The sequence below is a fragment of the Silurus meridionalis genome, chromosome 13, assembly GCF_014805685.1.
Source record: "Silurus meridionalis isolate SWU-2019-XX chromosome 13, ASM1480568v1, whole genome shotgun sequence".
NCBI lineage: Eukaryota > Metazoa > Chordata > Actinopteri > Siluriformes > Siluridae > Silurus > Silurus meridionalis.
Window position 1 is genome coordinate 20,800,277 of NC_060896.1, and position 13,622 is coordinate 20,813,898.

Here is a 13,622-nt window from a genome sequence, read left to right on the forward strand (position 1 = left end):
GACGTTTATTAAAAGTTAAAAAAAAATAAATAAAAAAATCATATGTACCTTAGTATTAAGAGTCTTTGCCATAACACTCAAAATTGAGCTCAGGTGCATCCTGTTCCCACTGATCATTTTTAAAATGTTTCTACAGCTTGATTGGAGTCCACCTGTGGTAAATTCAGTTCATTGGACATGATTTGAAAAGGCACACACCTATCTATATTAGGTCACACAGTTAATGGTACATGTCAGAGCACATACCAAACCAAGCCATGAAGTCCAAGGAATTTTCTGTAGACCTTCGAGACAGGATTGTATCAAGGCACAGATTTGGGGAAGGGTACACAAAAATTCCTTCAGCATTAAAGGTCCCACTAAGCACAGTGGCCTACGTTGTCCATAAATGGCAGATGTTTGAAACAACCAGGACTCTGCCTGAAGAGAGCGAAACTGAGCATTCAGGGGAGGTGACCAAGAACCTGATGGTTACTCTGAAAAAGCTTCAGCATTTCTCTGTGTAGAGAGGAGAACCTTTAAAAAAATATCTATCTCTGCAAAACTTCACCAATCAGGCCTGTATGGTAGGGCAGCCAGATGAAAGCTACTCCTCGTAAAAGGCTCATGACAGCCCACCTCACATGGAGTTTGCCAAGAGGCAACTGAAGGCTTTTCAGACAATAAGAAACAAAGATTGAACTTCATGTCTTGAATGCCAAGCATCATGTCTGGAGGAATCCAGGCACTGCTCATCACTTGGTCTATACCATCCCTACAGTGAAGCATCCTTGAAAACCTGCTCCAGAGTGTTTTGGACCTCAGACTGGGGCGATGGTTCATCTTCCAAATTGACATTTAATCTATTTTGGAATAAAGCTGTAACATTACAAAATGTGAAAAAAGTTAAATGCTTTGAATACTTTCCAGGTGCACTGCATATACATAAAATTAACATGAAACATTGACTGTTCTCGGTAAACTCTGTAAAGATATACTTTTTTTTTTACTTTTCCTTTTTTACATTGTAACTTCCACTGTGTTTGCAAGACTGTTATTAAAATGTTTTGTTATTAATACTCAATTTGCCTCTACGTCTTCATTGTTAAACAAAGCTTGTGGTATTTGTGCCAAATACTTGAAATAAAAGAAAATCAACTCTTACAGATTCTTTTTTTTTTTTTTAATTAATGGAATTAGTTAAAAGTATAAATATGATTATTAAAATGTACCTTTTGTAAGTACAAGATCAAGTGGACAACTGAACCATTTTGCAATTTCAACTGCAGGCAGTCATGTAAACCTATGTGCATTTATGAAACTATGTAAACTCTGTGGCTCTGTTTTTATTCATTTTAATCATTTAGTAGGACAAATTTGAAATGTTTGTTAAAAACACAAAAAATATAACAATAGAAATAATATAAAATGAATACATTCATTAAATCTAATTTGGATGTATTTAATGTTAAATTAAAAATAGGTAATTATTAAAAAAGGATAAATTGCTTTCCAACTAAGGCTTAATTGGTGATGCTAAATAGTATAAGCGTGAATGAGAGTGGAATTATGTGTGTGTGTCTCTATGTGCACATTGTAGCCAGTGTTGCCATACTTGCTCATGATCTAGCATGACCCTGAGTAGATTAAAATGGTTACTGAAGATGAATGAGTAACCAAATGAATGGAAGCATTCATAACACAGGAAATAACTGTGCAAAAAAAGAATCTTGTGTAATCTTGTGACATCATGTTGAGTACATGTGTCTAAAGAGCACTTTAAAGTAAACTCTGTAGCCATGATTGTGATGTTTTCTTTTTATGATATGGCTGAGACCCTGTAACTGGAAACTTACTTTACATTTAGGGATTGCTTTGTCCAGCTTTGGCAGTATGCAATATCACAGTAAACTACTGTAAACAGTTTGCCGGTTGTTGCCAGTGGCATTATGGTGTTGGAGCTTTGTCACTTGTGGTCAGTACTTGGAATGAATAGAGAGCACAATGATGATTCATTTCTGCTCATGATTTTCACTTTACACTTTGCATTCTGCCTAGTTGCACAAGCATTTCATCATCCTCTGAGCATGGGAAACCTATTCAATCACAAAGCTTCATTTACCGTCCGTTTGAAGACACACTTTCATTATTCAGCTTAGGTTATATATTCTTCTATATACACCCACATATCTATTTATCTACATTATCTATCTACAGAAAATGTAAAAATTACTGTTGTGTGCCTTCAACATTGTTGTATGCCACAGGAGTTCTTCATCTACTTCTTCTATGACTTATAAAAAAGTTCCTTCAAACAGTCTTAGATCTCGTTTTTGTGCACAGGCACACTTTGTCACCCTGAAAGAAGTTGGGGCAACTTGGTTCGAGTGAGGAGGAAATTGTAATGCTACAGAACACATAGACTCATAGAATCTTACACTTGCATATGTTAAACTTTGTGGCAACAATTTGAGACCCATATATTGGCCTTTGTTCATTTACTGCATACTGCACATTTCTGTAACCAAATCATCTCTCAAAAGATCTGCATTTACATTGTAGGCATTATGTAATCCTCTACAGTATCTATGTGGATCATATAAGTAGGCATGTGTAAAAGAATCACACTTATGAATCCGAGTTGCAAATATTTCAGATTTAATTGCATAACTATCCAGCATTTAGGAGAGATACTGATACTCAGCATGGGAATGGTACATCAGAATTATAACTGTCTATTTTTGGTATGCTGGCCTTTATCCAGCAGCTGCATTAATCTGCCATCTGTACCATCAGGACAGATTTTTTGCCCTCACATTCAGACTGAATGTAGTAATTATAAACAAATGTGCATGCTCCAAACTCTCTCTCTCTCTCTCTCTCTCTCTCTCTCTCTCTCTCTCTATATCTCTATCTCTCTCTCTCTTTCACACACACACACACACACACACACACACACACACACACACTGATAATCTTTGTTGTATAGATATTTCTGATTGAGTTCAGTCATAAACCACCAGACTGCTGTGATTCATAGAGTACCAGAACGCTAATGGAGACAATGATCTTCAAAAAACAGCAATCAAAGTATCATCAACTGGAAAGACCATGCACTTAAAATGCACTTAGGGTGTTTCCGCTTTATAAGTATTATTTTGTGTTGTCTGGCCTTTAGGAAATAATAAAAAAGACAATGAAAAAAAAAAACCTTATCCCTGCAAAAAAGAAAGCAAAATGTGTGTGAATGTATAATAATCATCAAAACTGATGTGTGACAATCATCTTGAAAGGCACCGATAGTGTAAGATAAATCATGCAGCAAATTTCAAAAGAGCAAGAGAGATTTCTGTAAAGGTCAATGGCTGTACAGCTGACTTCAAATGCAAATCAGTAATATACCTTCCCTCTTACTTACCTGGTTAAGTGAATTATATAAGCATATTTTTTTTCATTTGTTTCACCACGCAGAGGGCCATCCACAAGCATTAGTGACGGCTATAATACCTAACCTTTATATGTTGTATATCACCGAGAATTACAATCAACATACATAAGAACAACTGCAGGCTTGTTTTCCATAGAATGTGACTTTTTGCTTGTAAATCAATCTAAACAAATTATATGGTGAGTCATACTAATTAATAAATTGTAAATTGTTAATTTTTATTTCAGCAGCACTTTTTTTAACTTAAATTCACTCATGTTTCTGCAAAGTTAATATTACTTGAATAATGTTTTTTTTTTTTCATATATATTATTCATACTATACTATAATATATACTCTCCCAAGACAGGTACACTGATTATATGCATTCAGGAACTTCTATACATTGCTGCCATTCCAATAAAGAGCCTAAGACTGAATTTCAGTGTCAGAGCAGCTTTTTACATTCCTAAATGTCTCCATTTCCATCATTACATGCCCCTTTGCATCTCTTTCTTTATCCCTATATGTCTCAGAGTCAAAAGGTGTGAGCCATTAATCAATAAATCTGTAGCATATTTGGAATTGGGGTTTTGTTCTTATACACTCAGTGTAATACCACTTAAGTGATCATTCCAGGCTCTTGCTGAAGTACTGTGAAATTGAATGTGTAGTGGAACAAGGACACCACCTGAAAGGGAGACAAATGACAAAAGAGCAAATGTTCTTAAAGTTCATTGATGGGCAGGAAGCACAAAAATGGTACAAGAACAAAAGTGAAACCAGAGTAAGAAGTATCGGAGAGATCATAGTAAATGACATCAGTTGTAGTAGCTGTAAAGACTTTTAAAAAAGACTTTTAAAAAAGGTCATGTTATATCTGTCGGACTTAATTCGATTACTTTTTACTCATAGTATAATTAGTATTTGAAGAACTTCAGAGACTGGCATAGAATTTGGTAACAAATGGGTTGTTTTGAGTATTTTGGAAAATAATTTTCTTCTGAGAATTTTTGCAAAGCAGAAAAAAAAATTGTAAGTTCTTTGGATGGAAATGTCTTCATGATGATAGGTGAAAAGAAAACAGACAGGTTATAATAACCCGTTTAAGGTATATAATAACAATAAATCCCCTTTCTTGCAAATGTGGTGAGCAGAAAAGTATAGTAACATGCATAAATGGAATCAAAACTGAATTCTTTGCATTTATTTGTTATTATTAAAATGTTTTATGTGGCAAATAAGTAAAAAAATGCTGGCATGTTGGAGTGTGCATTGAGTGTTTTTTTTTTTTTATCTGAAACAACCTACATTTATTTTTCACACTGCTACTCTTTTTATACCTTAATAAGACTACATTTTAATTTTTATTTAGTTTTGAATTTTTTTTTTCTTTTTCTATTTAGTTAACATTAGCTCTGAAAGTAATTCTGGTTCATGTACAAGTTAACATGCTCAATCTAATAAATAAAAAAAAGTACAATAAGTCTGTCTATGTGGTTCTTATCAGCATACATTTATTTTAAATACAAGCTCGCTGAACAAAAGAACGTCAATTTTAATTCATTTTGAATATTTCTCATGTTCCTGCTGTTCCAATTTTGCTGTAATGTCCATGCTAAAGCACAGTCTGTAAATAACTCTCAAAATGTACAAATTAATGTTTGTGTTAATGTTAATGTTCTTTATTTTGTTAGTCATAGTGAATCATTAGTGTTTTGTATGTAAGATGCTCAACTAACATCTTTTTTAGCTTTAAAATACTTGCATGCAATTGTGTGGGTTTTTTTTTTTTTTTTTTTTTTTTTTACTAAAAGCCTTTCTTTGTGTTTTCCTAAAATTCACAGAAATGTTTTCAGAAAAGTAATGTTTCGTTGGTTGGCGCTCAACAGTCATTCTTTAAGGTTAATATATATACAGTACAGACCAAAAGTTTGGACACACCTGCTTATTCAAAGAGTTTTCTTTATTTTCATGACTATGAAAATTGTAGAGTCACACTGAAGGCATCAAAACTATGAATTAACACATGTGGAATTATATACATAACAAAAAAGTGAACTGAAAATGTGTCATATTGTAGGTTCTTCAAAGTAGGCATCAAGAGAATGCCAAGAGTGTGCAAAGCAGTAATCTAAGCAAAAGGTGGCTACTTTGTACAATATGACATATTTTCAGTTGTTTCACCCTTTTTTGTTATGTATATAATTCCACATGTGTTAATTCATAGTTTTGATGCCTTCAGTGTGACTCTACAATTTTCATAGTCATGGAAATAAAGAAAATCTCTTTGAATGAGAAGGTGTGTCCAAACTTTTGGTCTGTACTGTATATATATATATATATATATATATATATATATATATATATATATACACATTTTTAAGTGATAATATAGATGTCCTATAACACTCAATTTGACTATAAATAGCTAAAAGATATATATTAAAGTCACTATGTTTGTGCTGTTATTGAGCTGTTGTTGAAAATGAAAATCACACTGCATACAAATATTATTACTCTATTACAGTATGCCCTGTATCATGTTTTACTGCTTACTGTGTCAGCATTGCAAACTAATGATATTTTAGTTAATCCTAAGTACATTTGAAGATTTGAAAAGAATTCTGAAATTTTTGAATTGTATCCTAATAAATATTTTTTTAAGTAATTTCAATATTTCCTTTATAGGACTAGTATTTGAATCAAGTACTTGAGTACAAAGCAATGTTTCTCTTATCGTCCTAAATCTATCCTAAACAGAGATGGATTCATATTTTAATACAGATTTAGTCTCAGATAATTATTTTATAATTTCTGCATTATTTAATGAGTATAAAAGGTAAGATGTTATATAAACTAAACATTAAAGCAAATGTCATTATTATAGTGTCCAGAATAATTCTGCTATTTTCTCCCTGATTCTCTGTCCAAGAAAAATACTTACATTTACAGCATTTGGCATACTTACAGAGTGAATTATCTTTTTTTTTTTTTTTTTTTTATGATTATCTTATTTATTCAACTGTTGAGGGTTGAAAGCTTTGTTCAAGGACCCAGCAGTGGCAGTTTACTGGTGCTAAGATTGGAACTAGAAGTCCAAAATCCAATTGTCTACCAGCCGATTCCTCTCACATTTGCATTTCCAGCATTTGGCAGACACCCTTATTCAGAGCAATTTACAATTATATCATTTATTCAGCTGAGCAGTTGAGGGTTAAGGGCATTGCTCATGGGAACAGCAGTGGCAGCTAAGTGGAGCTGGGATTTTAACTTACAACTTTCTGATCAGAAGTATAACATTCTAACCACTGAGCTACAGTACCACCTTCCTGCGATTAAGTCAGCACAGTGTACCTTCGACTGCAATTTTAAAGGCAAATGTTTGTCCTGTTACATATTGTCTTTGTTTGTTACATTAATGTTCACTAGTTGATTATTTAAATGGTGAAAACGTTTCTTTTACATTTTTATGTAAGTTTGCTTTGCACATTTCATCACTTGTGACTAAGACTTTTGCACAGTACTGTACATCATTACTCTTGCACTCTTCAACCATGGTCACACTTCAAAGCTCTCTGCATTTGAGTTAATTGAAAAGTCGGCTATTTCTTTAGGCTACAGCAACAAAAGATCAAACATCGCATCTAATGTCTTGAAGATTTATCCAAAGATAACTCGGAGGTCAACATCAAAGCATAATATAAGGGGTCCAAAGTGGGTTCAGATCACATTGAATAACAGCTGAAATACAAACAGCAGCAGATAAAAGAGAAAGATGAGAAATGCCCTTCGGGATTTGAGATTTATACTGGTGAAATTGATAGGTTGGGACATGTTCAAAAATTATTGACAAAATTTGTATCAACTTCGTACAAAGTGTTTTTTTTTTTCCTTAATAGTTTAGAATAAGACAAGTCCAGATTTAAGCAGTCATGATAGCACTGATACAGTGCACTGTTGGGTCATGACAAACAACTCCATTTCCCAGCAAACACTGTGATTATCTAATATGGCCGCTATGGACCATTTTTGCATACTCTGCAGTTTCTGTGTGGTGTGCTCATTTAGTCACACACATTCACACCCTCAATAAAGAGACTTTAGAGACTGGTTCACACACTAATTGCAAAGTATTTGCTCAGTTCCTGTGTTTGTATCACTGACTTTACCAAGCCTTGGTTATTTTATAATTGTATATATATATATATATATATATATATATATATATATATATATATATATATATATATATATATATATTTTTTTTTTTTTTTTATTTATTACATATACGTCTCTTTTCTAGCCCTAATTGTGTTCTTCATAAATCACTCAACCTGTTTCTTTTCCCTGTTCAAGAGTTTTGAACTGCATTAGAATCAATCAGTCCTTATAATGCGTGACAGTACATATCCGTGCACTCACCAAGTCACATGACCACAAACACAAGAGTCACATCTTTGATTATCACAGGTGTTAAATCTCACATTGTATAGCACTCCTTTTTCGCTCTTTCGCCATTGTCACCTTAATGTGTATCATGTTCATGGTGTCATGATGAAGCCTTGTTTTTTCTTCTTCAGGTTTCCTAGTCGTTGTGTGTATTTTTTCTTTCTGCATGTCATCTGTCTCTACTACCTATTCCTGACAGATAATTGTTTCCTTGACACTTTGAGGTTTCAAGATATATATATATATATATATATATATATATATATATATATATATATATATATATATATATATATATATAATGTATAATAAATAATAAAACACTATTAAAAACACTTTCTTATAATAAATTCTGTTAACAAGACTCTATTATCTTTCATTTATATAATTATATCATGTAAGTACATTTTTTCGTATGAAACCCAGTAGTGTAATGGCATAGAAGACTGTATTTACTGCATATTTTTATTTTACTGAGTAAGCCATAAGAACCATTAAAATGTAATTTTTGATTAGTTTTAGATGTTATAAAGGTAATGAAGTGTATATTCCTTACTTGTTTTATTACAGCAGAAAGAGCACTTTACTCTATTTTATCTGCTTGTGTTTCATGTAATGCGAGGACAGGTGGATGCAAGTGCAGGTAAAAGATTTTATTAAGAACACATGTAGACAAATCCAAACTGTGATCCATACTATACACATGTAAGACAGGCCGGGGTTGATGAACAAAGGTAGTGAGGTAAAAAAAAAAAACATCAATTGCAAGAAAAAAACAACAACAACAACAACAACAGGAAATCAACACACTAGCGCAAAATTATTTAGGGCTGAACTTAAAACAGATGCTAGCAGTACACATGAGTGAAACAACTAATTTCAAAATCATGGCGGCGATATGATATGAATCAAAACAAAGACACGTGGAATCCTAAATACATGTGGCTACATAAGCACAGTATCACACAAGGAAGTTTGCCAGAGTGCTAAGAGCCAGCATGAACTTAAAATTATAAGTAACAAACTTATAGGTACTAAACACAAATTATTTAATTAAATTAAATCTATTAATTGAATTTATGATTTTATATATAACATTTTATTGTTATGATCAGTTGTTCTGCAAATATGGTTTTGTGAATTCTTCCAAAAATGAATGTCATACTCCATAAGAAACGACCCTGACATGTGTCTATAGAGTTATTATTGCAGCGCTGAAATGATTACTCATCATTGCTGAAAATGTTACATTTTTCCCTCATCATTTTTGTGAATTAAATTTATGGTCACTGAACAGCGACATCATTATTTTCACAGCCCTTCTCCTTTCAAAGTCATTAAAACAAAACTAAGCCTATTAATCTTTGCAATATTTGCTTGAATAACCAATTATCAAAATCATTTGTTGCGGCTCCAGTATTTTAAATAGAAATGAACTAAATGCCAGTGTATTAATACATAAGATACATAACATCCATTGAATATTGCCAGTGTTTTTTTCCTGTCACAAATTGTGAGTGACTAAACCATGAAAAACCCTGAAACTTGCAAACGATCATCTTGGAGGCTGTTTTTTCCAAACCTGTTCTCCAATAAATTAGTTTTGCTGTATATTTACAGACATTTTACACAAAATAGCTCTATAATTGTGCAATGGATTAGCGTTTTGTAGCCAAAAAAAAACCCTAGGAAGAGTGAATCGTTGTTGCACAAGGGATTTATTTTATTAAAATTTTTAATACGTTTGGTAAATGGTGTGCAATCCTCTGAGTGTTACTGTCCATGTTCAGAAATAAGATTCCTAATTCATGTGTATAATGCCACCTACCAAACAGGTGCCACTAGTGGCTCCAACAGTGGGGTATTAGTTATTTATTTAGTAAAATGCCTCTTTCATGCTTAATTCTGTGTTGTCTTTATGCTAAATATGATATGCCTGTACATTTATTCTTTTTTTTTTTTCATGAAATTAGCATGGTGTATTGAAAGTACTGTTGCTGGCACTGTCTCTGGTATTCCACCTCCCACTGAAAAAGATGTGTATAAATAGGCTTTTACATAACCACACACAGGTGTAAACACCCACTCGATTTCTGTTTGTTCTCTCTGACTCCTCCCCAGTCATCATCAAAGTGAGTCCAAGGATGCTTAATTTACATCTCACTACGCCAATACCATATTTGTAGCTGTTGTAAGTTTTACATCATCCAATAGGATTTGGTGAACTTTAAATGAACATTACACTCACACTGCCAGAACGTTGTTGCCAGCTCTCTGGCAGCAATAGGATTAAATCAGCCAATGCTGAGAACATCACATTACGTGTTCTGAGACCACTGTTCAAGACTAAATAAATGTTCAAAACTTTTTATCTGCAGTAATAGACAACAGCTTCAATATGTCTAGTATTAACCTGGCTTTTGATGGAGAGAGACCCTTAATGTGACTCCCAGAAAAACAACAACAACAAAAAAAACATGTGTAGACACTCATTTAAGCAGCAGGTCTTCCACACTCGCAATCTGATTAAACCTGATTGAATTGATTGTTAAGTTAAATCAGGTGTGTGTGAAGCAGAGGGAACATTATGCTGTGAACTGCTGTGGCCCATGGGGAATGCAGTTAATACAGTTGGAAGGTAAGTCACTTTGGGAAAGTTAAATGTCTTTTAGGGAAAAACTATCAAATTCTGTACCACAGGGCTTCTGCTTATTCTGAAAACTTTTATATTTTCATCATTTATTGTTTACAGAGATGGCCAAAGTACACACATCCTTCACTCAGGTAGAAGTAGAGATACTCACGTTTAAAAAGTTTTTATCTAATGAATGTATACAGGTTGAACAACCACCATATAGAACACAAGCAGAGAAAAGATGATGATGATCAGGCGATAAAGAAAGTCTGTTCTCAGTCATGTTTACATCACTTACTCCCTCTGTTTCGTTCACGTTAGCCATATTACTTGTTACCTACTGCCTCACTTGTTGTTCATTTCATAGGGTAGCCTACTTCTGTGGTGCATGATAACCAGGAAATACACCAGTGGAAGATTAAAAAAGCCACGCAATGACAAGAAATAGGTTCATGGGCTGAAAACGGCTCGCATGGAGAAGGAAAAATATTCATCATGTCAACTAATAGAAAAAAAACTAAAGTAACAAGCCTGGTTTGAAAATGTAAGAAGTAGAAGGAACAGATATTTGTGTAAAAAAATTATTAAGTGAAAGTAAAAAAGTCTAAAATAGAAAGAGTGAAGCAAAATAAATAAAATAACCATTACCAGAAAAATCTACACAAGTACAGTAACAAAGTATTTGTACTTCACTACTTCCCACCTCTGTACTTTATCATATACCATTATATCTTGCAGTGTGCTAGTGGAGATTTATGCTCATTTAAACAAAAGGCTTTTCTGTTTAAATGAGCATAAATCTCCACAAGCACACTCCAAGATATAATGGAAATTCTTCCCAGAAGAGTGAAGGGTATTATAATAGCAAATGGGGACTAAATATGGAATGAGATATTCGAAATGCACATAAAAATCTTATTTCAGGTGTCCACAATATGTCCATATAGTGTGAATTGGTAGTTTTGCTACAGCAGTTGTCTTTCAATTCAAGGGTCTTTGGATTAAACATGATCTTGATTTACTTCTTTGTGGAGTTTCCATGTATGTTATCCCAGTGTCCATGTGGGTTTCCTCAAGGCTCTCACATGTCCTTCAAACTCCCAAAAATATGACAAGTGTGGATTGTCCCATGATAAATTGCTCCTAGGTGTGAATGTGTGACTGTGTTTTCACAATGCAATGCAATGACATGTGATCCCACACAGACTGTATTTCAGCCTCATGTGCAATGTTGAATCTCCTGTCAACTGGGATCAGGGTATGCTGTGTTAAAATAAAATGAATAATATACTGTAGGTTGATCCATATATACCAATGCAACTAAACAAAGAGCAGTTTGAAAGCATAAAAACAATTGCCACTCTTTAATATGTTTATCTTTATAAACTGATAGCAGTAGAAACTGTTTAGCTTTCCAGCTTACTTTTTTGAGTATTTGATGTTATAACTAGCAAGCCAACATGAATACACAAAAAAGTGATGGCACAAACCAAGGCCGTTGTCATTGGCATGAATAGTAGTGAATGATGCTGTGTTGTACTTTCATGTTGTACTCTCATCCAGAATGAGATCTATTTAATTGTGACAAATACTGTACTTAAAAAAAAAAAAAAAAAGCATGAATTATCTCTGGTGCAACCGGGTTACAATGATAGGCCAAGGCCAAAGAAACTTTGCTGAATAAAGCTTGCCTTTATAATGTTTTATGCTCGTTGGCCTGCAACAGATTCATGTTTCAGCCACAGTGTATTCCCACCTGACATTTTGTCTTCACATGATATTTTTCAGATCCACCAAAACCCAGAACAAGATCAAGTAGTTACAGAAGATATATGATTGCCTGTTGCTTTAGATTAAAAATATTAGCTGAACATTTGACTAATTTGGGCTCTGTTTTATTTTTATATAATTTTACAAATGTCTGCAACCAACTACAGTACATGCTAATGGGGTTAAACACACAAAAAAAGCAGTCTAATATAAGCATTTGTTGTCTTAAAGCGATTCCTTGCTAAATCACAGTAAGTAAGGAATTTATCATTGGTCTCATTAGAGTCTAATGCTTTAAACTGAGATTTAATTAAAGTTATAGTGTGCATACGTATATGCTCTTTTGTGACTAATCTGCATAACACAATTTATATCCTAGCGATTATACTAAGCTAAAATGGCAAGATGAAAAGGTTTAAACAAAATGAATGAGACAGGAAAGAGTAATGGAACTGTAATGAATGGAAATTCGGTACCACCCAGATGAGGATGGGTTTAACTTCTGGGTCTGGTTCCTCTCAAGGTTTCTTTTTGAGTCATCTCAATGTTTTTTCTTTGCCACAGTCGCTTATTAGGTATAAACTTAAAATTATAAGGAACAAGCTTATTCTGTTAGCGTATACATTATTTTATGAAACTTTATAAACACTTTTTGTAAAGCTGCTTTGAGACAATGTCAATTATTAAATATGCTATCCAAATAAAAATTAATTAAATGAAAGTGAATTGAAAAATAGGTCATTTAAACATACCAATCTTAGTGTTAAGACATTTGGGTATTTAAAATGTTGACATCACATGCTGTGAATTTTACACTGACCCTCAGAATGGACAAATGTGTTTTGTTGTGTTTTTTTTTTTTTTTCTTTTGCTGTCATCTATTTTTAGCTTTTTTTTAAGAATCCTCATGACAGTGGAGTTTCCATGACTCATACTGATTTCATTTTACGAGTATGAACAGAAAACTCATTGTGTGAAAGGTGGCTGGAGAGAGAGAAAAGGAAATTGCAAGAGAAAACGATGGTGTCCTGAGAAGACTCTAATTAGGGATTCCCTGAGAGCTTGTAAATTCCTGTATATTTTTGATGCTAAACCCAATTCTGTCATCGTTATTTAGTGCTGTGTAAGCTCTCTGTATATCCAGGTGTGTATGTAATTAGGTACTTTCCTGAGAGAACAATTACAGTCACATCTATTTCGAGCGATGGACCCTAAAAGCCAAGTGCTAAATACTTAGCACACAGGTGGCGCATTCAAGACACTGGCTAGAAATATGGTCCAGGACACAAAAAAGTACATTTTAATAATTATAAAAAAACTTAAAAAAAAAACTTTTTTAAAAGCTTTTCACCTTGCATT